The sequence below is a fragment of the Centruroides vittatus genome, unplaced genomic scaffold, assembly GCF_030686945.1.
Source record: "Centruroides vittatus isolate TY-2023 unplaced genomic scaffold, ASM3068694v2 contig_4, whole genome shotgun sequence".
Lineage (NCBI taxonomy): Eukaryota > Metazoa > Arthropoda > Arachnida > Scorpiones > Buthidae > Centruroides > Centruroides vittatus.
Window position 1 is genome coordinate 2,063,982 of NW_027122214.1, and position 16,492 is coordinate 2,080,473.

Here is a 16,492-nt window from a genome sequence, read left to right on the forward strand (position 1 = left end):
CCTCGGTTCAAATCCGAGTGCCCCCTATTTTTATTTTATTTTTTAAATTTTTTCCTTTTTTAATTTATTATTCATTTATTTCAAAATACTGAATCTTTTTCCTCAATCGATATTATTTAACATATTTTTTCAATTAAATTTTAATATTTTTTTATTAGTGTAAAAATTATTTCCATTAAGTAAAATTTTTATAAATAATCGGTAAATATTTAAAAGGATCCTTCATCTATTTTTATGCATTTTAATGAGATTTTAATTATATAATACGATTTTTAAATCAAGTAATGCCGATTTACCACAATAGATGGCAGCAAAACTCAAGTTCGCGTTGATCTTTCCCATAAAAATTAATATTTGTATATTTTTTAATTTTAATTTCAGAACGCATTTCTAATTCAATTATCATTTGATTTTCAATTATAATTTAATACTCTTATAAAAAAAATACTTAAATAATTATATATCTTATGGAGCTTATTAAGTGTCGCGATAGTAAATCAATCATTTATAGAAAGGAAATAATTTCTATTAAAAAATAAATCAATAATTTAAATAATTTAATACAATCAATAACATAAAAAAGCAAGGTGTTTCAATTGATAAAATGCCAATCAATATAACAATAATTCAAAATTTAATTATATTTATCTTCATAAAATAACAATTTTTTAAATTTAATTCCTTTTTAATTAAGTTTTATACTTTTTCTAATTTATTTAAAAAAATAAAATAATAATAATAATAATTTCTAAAATTGGAGGGGAAATATAAAGAATTTAAAGTTCTCTATAAACAAATTGTATTTTATATTAATATTGTTATATAAACATTAATAAAACGTGGACAGGTAAATGTCTATTGTCAACAAAAGATTTTTCCCGTAAGTGTATTTTAACATGTGTCTAGACGTTGTGGAATCTCACATCTCATTAAAATAATTAAAATTAATGTTCGAAAATAATTAAATCTGACTTTATAAGTTACAATAAGAAAAAATTTATTACAATAGTTAATTTTTTAAGAAATTAAAAGTTTTTAACATAACCTTTATTATTAAAAATTATAAAAGAATTACGAGTATCAGAATAAATACAATTTCTGTGCATATAATTGATAAAAGTAAATATAACGATAAGATAATATAAAAACAATTTTGAATGTAAAGTATTTTCAAATTTAAAAAAATTTAATTAATTAATATTTAAATAATATTGTTATATTAATTCAAGTGACTTTTACATTTCTGTTAGGCTTTGTAATAAAATTGATGAAGATATAACTATAGATAAGAATATCCTATTAACTTTATACTTTATTTGTAGAGTTTGTACTTCTTAAAACTGATATATTAATATTAAATAAATGTGATTAAAGTTATATAAAGTGTTAACAGAAAATAAGTGAGAAAAAAAAATTTAAGGGGGCACTCGGACTTGAACCAAGGACCTCTCGATCTGCAGTCGAATGCTCTACCACTGAGCTATACCCCCGTCGACACATGTGTTATCATTATAAACTACATAATTGCTTAATGACTATTCTAAATTTAACATTTATATCTTTTGCCGTTATAATATTAATAACTTATTATTCATTTTTAATACCATACGATTTAGAAGCGTGTAACCTTGGAGACATACGCCTACGCCACGAGATAAACTTATATAATATGATATTTAGCAATGATTCTATAAAGTTGATTTGGCGTATAGTTTAATATTCAACACCTACGTGGAATTTATCATATACATCACTTGTAAAATAACTTTTTAAGGATCGATATTATATAATCTTAAAATGATTAGTCAATATATCGACTCGTTATATAATCTATGTATATTTTTACATTTCATATAAATATTCTGATAAATTTATGACTTTTATCTTGACGTGAATAACGTGTATGTTCGAGAGTCATTAGGGAAATTTACATTACGGAAGTCTGTTAAGGAAGTGCGTGAACACAGCCAATCAAAATCAAAGGCTCATCTACGACACGTAAGTATTCTGCCAATCATACAAGTCTAATTCAACATTCAGCAAACTGGAAATGCTCTCTAGCTTTGAAGATTTCGAGTACTTACAGCAATTTTTATTTAATTTTGTAGTAATTTGTTTATATTTTGATAGTGGTTATACATTTATTAAATAATTTCCTAATTACTTTCACGTTTATATTTGTTTGAGACGAAAGCGATTCATATTCCAGACAATAATAAAGGTGGCACATCCGGTTTCGTTAAGATTCAATTCTATTTCACCTTTTAAAATTCACTTTTTTTAATTTTTTTAAAGTACAGTAAACCCTAGCTAACCCGAACCCCATCAACTCGGATTTCGGACAGATTTTTTTCGAAAAATTATACAATAATTTAAAATTTCTCGACACCAGAAAAATTATGATTATAACGAAATTATAATTACCGAGTGTTTTTGATATCCGGAAGTCTTTTTGATGCCGCGCATTATATTACTATAGTCAGTAAGTTAAAAACTGTACGTTGCTGTAGGATTATGTTGTATTGTCATGAAATTTTTTGAGATCGTTTCCTGTAATAATAATATTAATAGTGTAATCTCAACTCATTAAAACTTCTGTATAGAGTTGTCGCAATGAATTACTTTACTGTATATTTACCCTCTCGTTTACTACAAAAACAACCTCCTAACTCGTAAATTCGGACCACCTATTGGTTAGCGAGGATTTACTGTAATTTTTTAATTAAAATTTTTACGTTATAGAAATATTGTTTTTAAATATCCGTCTCGCGCGTAGCCAATTAACGCCATTAATTTAAAATAATTATTTGTTTTGTTAACACATATTTGTTCCTAAACCTAATCTCCCTATATTAAAATACCTAGTTTAGTTTAACATGATATTTATTCCGTGGAAAAAATAAAAAATAAAAACAGCTGCACCGGAAATCGATGATTCGTCATGAAATTTCTGAACAAGTGGAGAGACAAAGCTCCCTACTATCCTTATAAATTTATAACTACAACAAAACCAAATACGATTAACATTGTAATATAAAAACAATTTAATAAAGACTATATATCATAAACAGTATAAGTTATATTAGTAGCGTGATTGTGCCGCGTGTCTACTTACATACAAATGTATAGCCGATAAATAAGTTATCGGCCTATATTATAAACCGTATTTACCCAATTTATAAATTAATTCACAATTAATGTATTAAAATTATTTTTCTATTTAAGACAGTAGTCATAGCAACGTTAAAGAATGGATTCGCTATTAGTGAGAAACAACATGGCAGACTTTCTATAACGAGCCACCACAGAAGACAGAAAATACAGGTATAGCTCGGTAATTTGTTATGCGCTTTTAACGAAAATTGTTTTATTTTACTTCTATTTTTATTTGGAGTGTACGATTCTCAAATAAACAAATAATAATAGTAAAAATTAATTCTAAAAATTGAAACGACATTTATTTTCTTTTGTCCGAATTTTCATTTAAATAAGCGCTAGATTATTTCCGTTTCCCCAATTAAATTAAGTATAGTATGTGGCTGCGGCTAAATAAACAGTTTGGAAAAGACACGGCGGTAACTATCCATACGACCACTCTCTCATTGTGTTGTATAAAGCTAGTTGTCCCATGGTAAAGTGTGATGTAATTGTATGCATTTATGATGGTCGTTACGCGGGAATAATGCCTTCCGGAAGGTCTTTTTAAGGGTAACGGGCCCATATTCAGGTGTTACAGATGTGGACAAAACACGGAAAATTCCACGTGGCCAGCCCGTCCTGGCGAGGCGCGAACCCGGACCGAAATCCCACTGTTCAGGTGACGGAACCGCTTGGCCTGTGTGGGATTTGTCAACGGATGCATTTCGAAGGACTTCTATACGGAACCTGCCTGTATTTGCGTGCTAGAAACGTAAAGAAAACTCGGAAAAAATCTATGCGGCCAGAGAAAAGAAGACGCGAACCCACGACTAGTGTTCAGTGATGTTACGTATAGAAGCCAATTGACGGCACGACGTAACATCACTAGGTGTGTGTTGCACCGGAGTTCGACATTCTGTTATACTTTTTGAAGCTCGTTTGTGATTTCTTTTTATACTGAACGTAGTTACAAGCGGACTAGAAATTTTATTGCCATGTTATATTTTTATTGCGACTGTAATAAAATATCGCCAAATGGCAATTTTGCCGCTATGCAGCGCGATTCCTTCAGATCTCTCTCCGGGCTTCGATTGCTGGCGGAAGGTTATTTCGTCCTGATTAGCGGTGTAACATCAAACCGCACGTTAGCGCCTAAGCGACTAACATTCAATAATACTTACGTGTAGCACTACTTCGAATTTGCCACGTCCAGAGAAAAGAAAACGCGAACCGACGACTAGTGTTCAGTGATGTTACGTTGATGGCCGGGTGGTCGAGATCTCTGAGATCTCTGATAATTACCAAAACTTCTGCATTATCGGAAATAGTTAAGGCAAGGCTCTGGAGTCTCGTATACGACAATTTCCGAAGTGACGAGAATGGATTGATAACAGATTCACGAGAATAGAAGACACACGCACACAAGATTCAAAAAGTTCTCTGCCGCCAAGAAACACATACACCCACACTTCTTTCTTCTGGACTGGACTAATGTAGCTTGGAGAGAATAGAACGGAACTTCGTATCCTCCGAGACACGAGTTTTCAAAGGTTGGAGCCCTCGATCTGACATTCTGATCGGTTTCATCCTCGCGATTCGAGGGGTCTCTCGCCTGACTCCAAGTGAAAATTGAGACACCTTTCGGATCGCGAGAAAAGTCAACGTGGACGATAATTCGATGCCGATTTCGATCCCAACAGGATGATTTAAAGCATTTATTGTTTAAATTAGGCTGCGAGTAAATTTGTTAACATTTTAATTAAATGAATTTTTCGAATAGAAACTTAAATTTTAATGGCGTTTTCAATAATAAAATATTTTTTAAATCTCGTGAGGGATCAGTATATCGTTATTCGTGTTCTTATTAATTACAGGAGTAGTTCAAAACAAGGAGTACTACTTCTTCTCAATGAGAAAGTTCTTCCTCAGCAACTACTGGATTTAATTTATGAACAAGAAAATACAGTATTTAAAAACGAGCAATTATTTATTGTGACATTGTCACAATGCCTATATGCAATTTTTCGTCACAATGCATTTTAAATTTAGTAGGGTCTTCTCTCTGTAAGTCATACTTTTCCTGTTAACAATAGTCATGACGGTCATGCATCTAACTCCGTTTAGAAAGTTTTTGAATTGAAATAACGTGACTTCCGGCGGTCCGAAACGGAAGTTCGTATACACGTAATCGGGGCCTCTTACCTCTAAACGTTCCATATCTGGTCTTGACTTTCATCTAACTAACACAGTTCTCGAGATAAGGAAGGGCAGACAAACGACAGTGTGAATTTATACGTTTACAATTTTTCAAATTACAGCCCAATAACTGTTTATGTTTATATAAATATTTTTTCCTTAGTTTGATTGTATTAAGAGTCAATTAGGCACTCTAGAAACAAAGGTATTTGCTGTTTACATTGCCAGTGCGATCATAATGTAAACAGCTATTTTGACATAATTATGAAATGATTATACCTTTTTACGGGGTATTATTATCAAATTAATAATACAAGATGTTCCGCTCGAAAATACTCGATTTTAATTCATCATAAAAAAACGAATTGTTTAAGATGTGTAAAAGCAATGAATGATATCTGGTGGTAAAACTTATCAAGTTTTACAGAGAATTTTTTCGTATTGCAAGATGACATAGAAGTCGAATCGTGAGCATTACTGTCCAATCAAAGTTCGTGGTCTGTTATGAGAGACAATGTGGCCGCACGATCTCCCGACCTGACTTTCTTACATTTATTTCTATAGGGTTGAGTGGAAGATATGGTTTATGCTATTCTTCCGGTCAGGGACCTTCAGGATCTTTATCTCAGCGATCGCCATTGTGACATGATGCAGAAAACTGCCTACCATCTTGAGTCTGCTGGATCTCATATAAGGCTGGATGACTCTTTCATTGAAATTTAATGAGGTTTTCTTCTTATAAAAAATCTTTGTTGAAGTTAAATTTTTAACTGTTATTTTTTTATAGCCAAATGAAATTGGGTACTTTCGAGCGAAACATCTGGTAATTTGCATTAATTTTACAAAATAAATTAATGGTTAATTAACAGCTTATTAACAAATTTTCCGAATTTTAAAATATTTATGCTGTCAACTACTGAATAACATTGAGATTTTTAAATTTTATAATTTACACCGACTTATATTTAACTTTTAAAATCTTTTGTTATGCATTTTTAAGATAAATTAGTTTGAAATAAACTTAAATGTTTTAAATTCCAGTATTTGATAATCTCGTATACGAATTTACTCTGAAGAGTTTTAATTTTTAATGGCGGAATACATTATTTAAGAATTACAAACTTTACAAAGAAAAATACAGCTAAGGTTACAACACTCCTCGTCCAAATAATAGTGCATATCAAGATAGATGTGGGCATGAAATCCGCGGTAAGAAAATTGACAAAACAGAGAATGCTTAATCTAAAAAACAAAAATAACGACCGACAAGTTTTTGTGAATTTGAAATAATTCGATGAAAAATAAAACAAAAGTGTTTACAGAGACAATTCGTTTTTTTTATGATTCTGATTGCATTTAATCATTCATCAAACTATCATCGTATAAAGACGATTAATTTAGAAGTTCTCAAATTGATGCAAAGGACTGTGGAGAGAACATCATCTTCTCGAAAAACTTTTTAAATTAATTAAAATTTTTTTCTTTTTCAGCTGCATTATGCACGCGTTTAATTCAATGTAATTCGAATGAATCCATGCTGTTTGCTCGTTGAAAATTTTTTAAAGTCCATTCTCCCGAACTCTCCAAATGCTTCTTAATCATAGAAATTCAGGATCAGGATCCGTAATCTGGAAACGACAAACAATGATTAACAACATTTATTTAAAATTTATATATTCCTAAAAATAATACCACTTACCATTTCATAATATGTATCCTTTAATGTTTCAGAGGCCTTTCGTTTTCTTTGTCTTTTCGTGTTCTTCGCCTTCATCGGGTAGTCAACGAATTTAGATAACAAAATAAACAATGGACACAATTATATAAAGTCGATATTCGGGAAGACACAATTAGAAATTAAAATTAGAAGAGTCACAATCAAAATAAAGTCAAAGTTTGAGGAGACGCAATTGGGAGTCAAAATTGGTGAAGTCACAATCGAGTTAAAGTCAATAATCGAGACGTCACAATCGGGATGTGGTTAAAATTGAAATCAAAATCGGGATAACGTCAAAATTAAGGAGGTCACTGCCATAATCGAGTTAAAGTCAAAATCGAGATAAAGACAAATTTGAGGAAGCCACAGTCAAAAAGTCGAAATAATCAGAAGTGTTCAAACCTGATTAAATGCAAATAAATTGAAAAAAATTATAATTAAAAATGAACAAACACGAACAAAAGAATAAAGATAATAAATGATGAAAAAGTGTATGTACATTGATAGAGATGAAAATCTCTAAATTTCTTCTAAAATCTGTGAAAATAAAATGAAAATAATCAATATTTTAATCTGAAATATTCAATTATTTAAATAATTTTTAAATCAATAAGTTTATTTCCTTCTAAAAACAATTATATACGAATCAAACGAAAATTATTCGGTGCATAATTATTAATTTGCTACTGTTGTGTCATTTATTATGTTTCAAATATATTATTATTAATTTGATTAGCTTAGAATCTCCGTGTACTCGTATTCGCATAAACTTGCTGAATATTTTAATCTCTACGCCCATTTACCTTGATGCTTTCCCTGTGTTATGAGACTAGTACACTCCCAGAATATATTCTTTTCAATACTTGGACAATAATATATATATATATATATATATATAATCCCAATGCCCTAAAAGCCTACTCTAGTCTGTCTATATGTAAAATCTCAATCATATAAAGAACGTGATGTATCTCCACGTTAATACACATTTCCTGTTCTCCCGTTACCTGGCCATTGCGTGTTGGTGGTATATCGGGGATAGAAATGGTGTTCAATTTATAAGTTGAGAGTAGAAAATCTTCTAAGTGTTAAGTGTAAAATACAAAAATATTCTGATTAAACACTTACCCGAGACGAACTCGGACCAAATCAAGCAGATGGAAACTTGATGCAATGATGGAAAAAAAGAGATCCTTACTCAAACTGGACGTATTCAGTTTCTCCATTTTTCATGCTATTCCATACTTTATTCACTGATCTGAATGTGAAAAAACGGTTAATGATACCTATGGTAGCCGACTCGGCGACGGGGAAATTTTAGAGGCCGACAGGGGAAATTCTAGACCGCGGTGGGGAAATTTTTTCCCTCTCCGTTCAAGATGGCGACCGGGATTTCGTCATGATTTCGTCATCAACTAAAGATATCCGTAGAGGGCGCTTTGATTCTTAGAATTGCGTATTATCGGAATTATGCAAATTTTTCCGCCGAGAGTGGAGTAGGCGTGTTGTCGTGCCAAGCGATTTCGTTGAGTTTTTCTTACTTTTGGAATTTTTCTATTACGAGGTAATTTATAATGTTGTTAATTTCATTTGCGAATTTAAGCTATTGGAAGTTATTTATTGAACAGTTGGCTAAGCGTTTTCTGTGATTTTTGGAATAGATATTTCGCAACCAAGTCATGGCGAATTGTGATTTAGATCGGACGAATTTTGGAAACAGTGTACTGGACGACGTTTTTATCAGTTAATCGAAGCAGAGTCTTCCGAATTGGGATTAGACGAAAGAATTGATGGCGGACTGAAATTTGCCGTAAAATTAGGCCTCCAACACACCGAGGAAGTTTGCGAGAAATGTGGCCAAACATGCAAATTGATTTATCGCAGCGACCGGAATTCTTGCGTGATGCGTTGCCGAAAATGCAGGCGGAATAGTTCGGCTTTCGATGGAACGTTCAATAGGAAATGTGGTAATATTTCATGGGCTAATCCGCTGACATTCATATGGCACTATATTGGTTTAGAGTGCACGACGAGTAATTCGGCAATTTCCTCGGGTATTTCTAAAAAGGCAGAAATAGACTGGGCTAACCACGTACAGTACGTTTCGTTATGTTAGTGTCCTTACACAATCTGACATCGTTTAAAATAGGAGGCGTCGGCAAAACAGTGGAAATAGACGAAACAGTGATATGTAAACGAAAATACGAGAAAGGAAGAAAGATGAAAAGCACTAAATGGGTCGTTGGAGGTTTATGCCGGAGACTATTCCGGCTGCTCCCGCACCTATTGCCAACAAGAAAAAGGTGGAAAAAAACAGGAAAACGGTGGAAAAAAACGAGACAATTGTTAAAACAAAAGCGCAAAAGAGATCCTCTTCTCATGCCGGAGAATCAAGTTCAGTCGACGGGAAACGAAGAAAAAGAGGAAAAGCTCAGTAACAAAGTAAGTGCTCATTTTTTTTGTCGTGTTTTTTAGTATTCTTAATATAGACCGTCGGGTAGAAATAATCTTCCCGTCGCCGTCTAAATGTACGGTAGAAAGAAAAAAATTCACGGTCGCCGCGTGCAATGTATGGGCAGGGGAAAAAATCCCTGTCGCCGTCTAGATTGTAGGGTAGAAAAATTTCCCCGTCGCCGAGTCGGCTACCATAGGTAACATTAACCGAAAAAACAAATATACTTATTTATTGAGAACTTCTATCAGAATTTGAAATTTATCAAATCGTTATTGAGAGCGAATATCGAGATTCGCTCTGAATATCTATTCTTATTAATTGACTGCAAATATTACATTGTATCAAATTGAGAATTAAAAAAAAAATTGTTTAATCATTCTGAATGATATTCTTTCAGCGATATTCAAATTCAATTATACTATTCTAGAAGCTGTATTGGGCTGCAATTTGAAAAAATTGTAGACTTATAAATTTTTACTGTCGTTCCTCCGTCCGCTTGTCTGTCTTTTTTTAATCTCGAAAATGAAGTGAGGTAGATGAATGTCGAGACCAAATATAAAACCTTAGGGACAGGAGGCCCGATTAACTATATTCGAATTTCTGATGCAAACCGTAAGTTACGTTATTTCAATTTAAAAAATTCCTCCTGAAAGGTGCTAGATTGATGACCAGCACGATTCTATTGTTAATGGAGAAATATGATGTACAGGGGCAAGCCACTACTAATTTGAGATGAAAGCATATATTTTAAATTAAATAAATTAAAAATATGATTAAAAATCGCAGCCCGGCATTGTGACAATGTCACAATAAATAATTGCTCATTATTATTTTCATTTGTAGCTTATCTTTCCATTGGATTAGAAATTAAACTAGTTTGCTAAATCTCGATACAGCGCCAAAAATATAGGAAAGTAATGCCGTTCTCATAAAATTAAAAGTGTTCAAACTCAAATCTCTATGTACATCTTAATACTATGTATTGTTGCTGTTTCAAATACTTCGGTTTAGCATCACACTGGATTTAGTGAAAATTGTAGAGGCGAACGAATGACAAGCTAAATCGAACTTTGTATATATAAAACCTTACCTCTTGACTGGTTTCCATACTGCCTTGAAGAAAGATCCGGCTTTTTTCAATGCCTTTTTATCTCTAATAGCACATCCAATAGTATATCCAATGGTATATCCAATATACCATTGGATATACCATTGTATATATCCAATAGTATAACCAATGGTGTTTGTATTTTCCATGCAATCTTCGTGCTTTCCGAATTCTTTATTCATTTCGATGTTTGTTGGAAGACCTCTGATGTCATTATTCAATCCATAGTCCTCCTTATCTTTCACCAATCTTTCACTAAAAGTAGAAAAAATTTTCCATGAAATAAACAAATTGTCGCTTAGATATCTGTTATAAGTCATGGCAACGCAACTCTTGAGCGATCTTCCTAGGGGGATGCCTTGTGATTCACGATTAAAGTTCCGATGCCCTCCGATCCCTTAGAAATACACGTTATTAAAGTTATTACTATTTTGTGGATGTGTAGGGCCTCCCCTTATTCAAATTCAAAGTAATGTGCAGAACTCGTTACTGTATCTCTGAGATTTTTCGGTTTAGAGGAGAACAGTGGTGCTATGTCGAAGTTTGTTTATATATACAGGAGGTATGTGTCGGTTAACGATGGACCCAATAACACCACGACAGAGGTCTATAGTTTTTAATGATGCCGAAGAATACGTAGCCTCCTGTACTTTTTCTACGTGTAGATAAGTATAGATAGATATACATCATTGTGTTAAATAACTGGAGTGACCATATATTCATCGCCTAAACAAGGAGAGTTTTGGAGAATGAGAGAAATATGAGTCTAATAATGACTATACTTAATTTTAAAAATCCAGTAACGAGTTGCTTAATTTTTTGGTAACATTTGGTAATCCATCCGCTATGATATTTTACTTTAAAAACTTTTTAAATTTTTAACTATTATAAAATAATAAAAAGCTTAATTTTGAGGGTAGGGATGAGTTTTATAAAAGATTTGTAAATGCTAACAAAGAGTAAAATCGTCGTTCGGTCCTCAGCAGACGTTATCTTTTTTTATGTGTATAGTTTAATATACCCATATGCTTCTTTCAACATTTTCGGAATAGACCTTTAAAATGCCATTTTTTAAATTTTTCCAGCAGAACTTTTTCTAAATATTTTCCTGTTTATTACAATACAGTTTCATTCACTTAACCATCACTAATTCGTTAAACGAATTACCAACCCATCATTCAACGGAGTAATTATCCAGCTCACATCACCTTACTCTACAGCTGTATGAGTATATTAAAATATAAGCATAAAAAGGTAATGTCTGCTGAGAAGGAACGTTGGCCCGAAATGCTGGATTGTAGTGGCATATAAGATTACGTTACAGTAAATATATTTTAATTGAAAATTATGTGTTTCTTTTTCCTCATTATAACAAGTCCAAAGTGGACAAAATTAATTAAGTAAATATAAGTAATTAAGATCAACATGATATAACTGTATTACATATAAACAGTAATGTAACTTACCTGTTAAAGCGGTCGCACGAAGTCTGGTAAAATGGCCGAATCTTCTTCTAAGCCTGTTTATAAGCAGGATTAATATGATTTTCGAAGATAGATTTTCCAAATCCACTTTGTGCGGGTTCATCCTGCTCCAAGAGGCCTTTTTTCTTGCCTCGAAATTTAAAATAATCCAAATTGTTTGGATTCACGAATCCCGCACATCCATCCGATCTCGCCCTCAATATGGAAAGAGAAAATTCACATAACACAATAAATGTTAAATTCCGAAACCTTTCTTTTAATTTTAAAATCGAATATACAAACATTTGCCAATGAATATTTTTAATAAATTTTTAGAAAAATTATTATACTCTAAAGAAACTTTTCATTTAGTGTCTAACAAAATTTCCTATCAAACTGTATGCTAAACAAAGCATTGCTTAAGGACCTCATAAAATTACATTAATTTAGGCGAGGGAAAGAGGTTTTTATAAATGAAGGTTAAATCTTCAATAAGGATAAATCAGCACTTGTTATCTTATTATAAAACAAGATATATTAACATGTAACAACTTATAAATCATATCTATTAACTACTAATTTATTAATTTATGACAATAGATGAATAAATTCATCTATTATGTGTAGTGAACCGAAAAGGCTACAGATAATTCATACAACTATAAAGGAAAAGCTAAAGAAAAAATGTGAAGCTAATTACATATTGACAAATAAGTCTATTAAATTAGGTTCATAGAGTTAAAAACGTAATCTGTTTACTTTTCTAAGTAACAGTAAATGTAAAAGCCCTAAGATGTATTTACTTAGCCCGAGACTTTAAACTCTATGCTGTTGAACTCGCATGCAAATCCAACCCTTTCTTGTGAACACCAAAGTGATTATAAATACAGCAAAACACAAAAATGTTTGCTTAAAAACTATATTCAGAAATATCGAAGAATCGAAATCTTAAAATCAAATTAAATTAATTAACATTTGCACTGAGAAATTTCATTTAAAGCCATTAATTTTTCGAATGAATTTCGTATTTGCATAAATAACAATAAAATGTGAAAAATCGCTTACTCCAACGGTTGAGGCAAAGGTTGATAATTCACAGAATCGAAAAACATCTTTCAATCTTTCGAAAAACGCACTCTTCGCAATAAAAGAGCCAAAACAATCACAGGTCAATTGTTGAGTTTCTTTGTTACGTGTTGATTGAAGAAGATAGAAATTTTAATGATTAATTTTTGGTTTTATTATTATTTTTTTTAAAATAATTTTTGAATCTGTCCCTGTGTAATAATAATTAAAGTGTGATGGTCATGGAAGTAAAGGTCTTGGCCCACCTCTCTGGAGGAGTCGGGATCAAATCCGGCGAGCAACTTTCCAAGAATTCTTCTTGAAAGCTCTTTTCCAGATACGTTGAGCCCGTCCTTCACCATTGTGGGTTGGACCATACCTTTTATTGTGGGTATGGTTCAACTCACAATGAACAGTATTGAAGGCCTTTTAGAGTTGCTCATCAGTAGCTGAGTGGAAAAAACCACTGAATATCTGTAGTTTTTCGTGAGTTTTCACCTCGCCGAAGAGCTGACAACGTAGAATTTTCCGGGATCAGTTTCCCATCGAAAATTCTCCCGAGAAGCACTTCTCTCCACATATTGTTGCCATATACAACTAGTCTAATTCCTTTTAATGTTCACAAGGCAAAAAGAATAATATCATTAATGACAATAGCCACACTCCAATAACCACCACCTTATAAGTTGCTGAGGGAATTTTTAATTAAGAAAACTAACGTTTTCAATCTATTCCATAGATCATCTTCAGGTTTAAACTGACGAACAAAAATAATTCCAAAGAATGGAACACAACATATTTAAATTAAAAAAAAACGACAACGGAGCAACTAATTAAAATTAGAATTAAAGCGCAAAAAATACACAAATGTAAACTAACAAACACATAACAATACCAAAGTTATTAATACACGCTAACATCATTTAACAGAATAAAATATTAAGGTTCTCCAAATACGAAACACATCGCAAATCATGAGCCATTTGTAAGTCTCTTAATTTCAAACTTCCAAGCTGACGGTAATCCCTCAGCGTCTCTGGCGTTAATGCATCTATTGTCGAGTCTACTCTTGTATATTTCTATTTTTTCCGCCGTCTTTGCTAAAGTTGGAGAACATATTTGTTTGACGATTTCCGCCTCTTCCCATCCAACGACGGATCCTTCGGCCTGGGCCATCTGGGCCAGTACCGTTGCGTTAGAACTTTTCCTTACATCATATTTGTGTTCTTTGACTCTTACACCTAGGTTTCTCGTTGTAACCCCTATATACTCCTGTTTTAGTCCTAATTGCTGGTTTTCATAAGGGATCCTATAGACCCCAGCTTTATCCTCTTTCTTAATCTCCCCTTTATCAGTTCTCAGTCACTCAGATTCCATAGGACTTACCTTTTACATTTATAACATTGTCCTTTGAATCTTGTGCGTTTAATATGCGATCCTGTTTTCGTGATCATTCTAGCTTCACTATCTTTATACTGACTTCCATAAATTTTGGCCATAGATATGAATCTATGGCCAAAATTTAAGAATATGATGATCGTTGCGCGCTTTCCTAACTACACTTAGTAGTTTTGTATCAGTTATATCGTTACCGTCCGTGTTTGTAAGTTGAGCCGCCTCGTGTAATAACTTTTTCTTCACTAATGACGAACGCAGCTTAGTGTCCGCACCATGTTCCAACGTTATGATTAAATCGTATCATTCCAGTAACCGCAATAATAAAAGTTTCGCATGCTCTTGATCATCTACATTATAGCCTATTCGTCTCAATTGATCTATTAGGTTTTGAATGCAACCCTGCGTCAGGCGCGCGGGGGGACAAACACAATGGGATGCGCGGGGTGCACTTGCACCCCTTGCGACTAAAGTTGTTACTGTAAAAATCAAAATTTTTTTCGCGATTTTTTGTTTTTGATGTTAGTGGAATTGTGTTTCTGATGTATTAATCAAAAACACTACTCAAAATATATCATTTTTGTTTATTTATAACGAAAACAAAAAAGAATTAAGTTTCGGGAATTTTCCAGGGAAAAAATCGTGAACTTCAAAAGTCTATTTTTCAAACTGTAAACAAGTCTGTTGCTATCTAATCGTTGAATCGTCTTCCTGTATGTGTTTTTTTAAGTGTTCCAACCATTTAATGCTTTGTCACAAACCCCGGGCCAAAAATATTTCAGTATTTCCAAAAATACACCCCCCGAAACTCTACAGCAACTAGAGATAAAAAGGTGGATTATTGGCAGATAACATCAATAGTTAACTTCTTTTACACTGTATCTGGTTACCTTCTTTGTCTGTTATTAGATCTACCAGTAAAAACAATTGTCGGTAAAATTCCTGCAAAATGCCACGCCCCCGCAGACTACCACTTTGACTTATGTAAACAGTCGCTATAAAATCGCTTCTTTTAATCGTTTTTTTTTACTTCTAATTTGGTAACGAGAAATTGTTTGACATTATTTAGACAAATAAACATGTTTTCAAGACAATTTAGCAATAAATATTCCCAGAAAACTCCACTTTTCAAACTTTCAACGCTAAGTCTACGGGACACCTTCTTTCCTTCTTTCCTATGCTCATATTCGTCATTTGTGTTATGACTGATTCGATATCAGGCAATGACCGTTTTTTCAGTACACTAACTCGGCTCCACCCCCTCCAGTGGTCGCGCTAATAAAACTTCCTCCGTTAAGCGCGCGGGGTGCAAATGCACCCCATGCATTTCGGTGTGGCTTCCTATAGAAAATTTTTTTTCGCAGGAATTTGAAACTTTTTCAGTGCGATCTTCAGTACTTTGAAAGAAGGTACTGAGTGCATCACTTTTACGCATTAATTACAGTAAAAAATACACGCACTTTAAAGTGTTTAGGGTGCAGGGGCACCCCGTGCGCCTAACGCAGTGTTCTGAGGACATGCTGTATTCGATAGAGTACAATTCCTTCTTTAATTATAATGTCTTAAACATACTCTTATCTTCATAGAGACTTGCGATTCTCTGTCATGCCTCTCGTGTTGTGGAACAGTGTTTAATATCCTCCTTTACATGATCTTGGGCGGAAAGCGCTATTGTTCACAATGCACGTTGTTCATAACTTTTCTCCTTTTTCGTCAGTTCTCTACCCGTTATTGGTGATGATTCCATTGACGACCACAATTCTTCTTTCATTAATAGCATCTTCCCGTTGAATTGCCACGAAGGCAAGTTGGAGAATTATTCCAGTTTCTCAATGGTAATCAGCTTCTTGGCACAGTCTTTCTTTGTTCTCCAATTTGCACCAAGTCAGTTTTGAACTTAATCATAGACTTTTACTAGGTACTGAGTACTGGATTAATAACCTTTATGTTATTAT

The 16,492-nt window shown here is 32.9% G+C and overlaps 1 long non-coding RNA gene and 1 other non-coding gene across 2 annotated transcripts; both read right to left on the reverse strand.

The window, feature by feature from the left end:
- Window positions 1–1,418: 1,418 nt before the first annotated feature.
- TRNAC-GCA (transfer RNA cysteine (anticodon GCA)) lies at window positions 1,419–1,490 on the reverse strand. The gene has a single exon. It is a non-coding gene; the product is annotated as a tRNA-Cys (tRNA).
- Window positions 1,491–10,841: 9,351 nt separating this feature from the next.
- On the reverse strand, window positions 10,842–13,263 carry LOC136976269 (uncharacterized). The gene is made up of 3 exons (XR_010880905.1): window positions 13,143–13,263; window positions 12,081–12,293; window positions 10,842–10,869 (listed from the first exon to the last, which is right to left on the reverse strand). It is a non-coding gene; the product is annotated as an uncharacterized lncRNA (long non-coding RNA).
- Window positions 13,264–16,492: the final 3,229 nt, after the last annotated feature.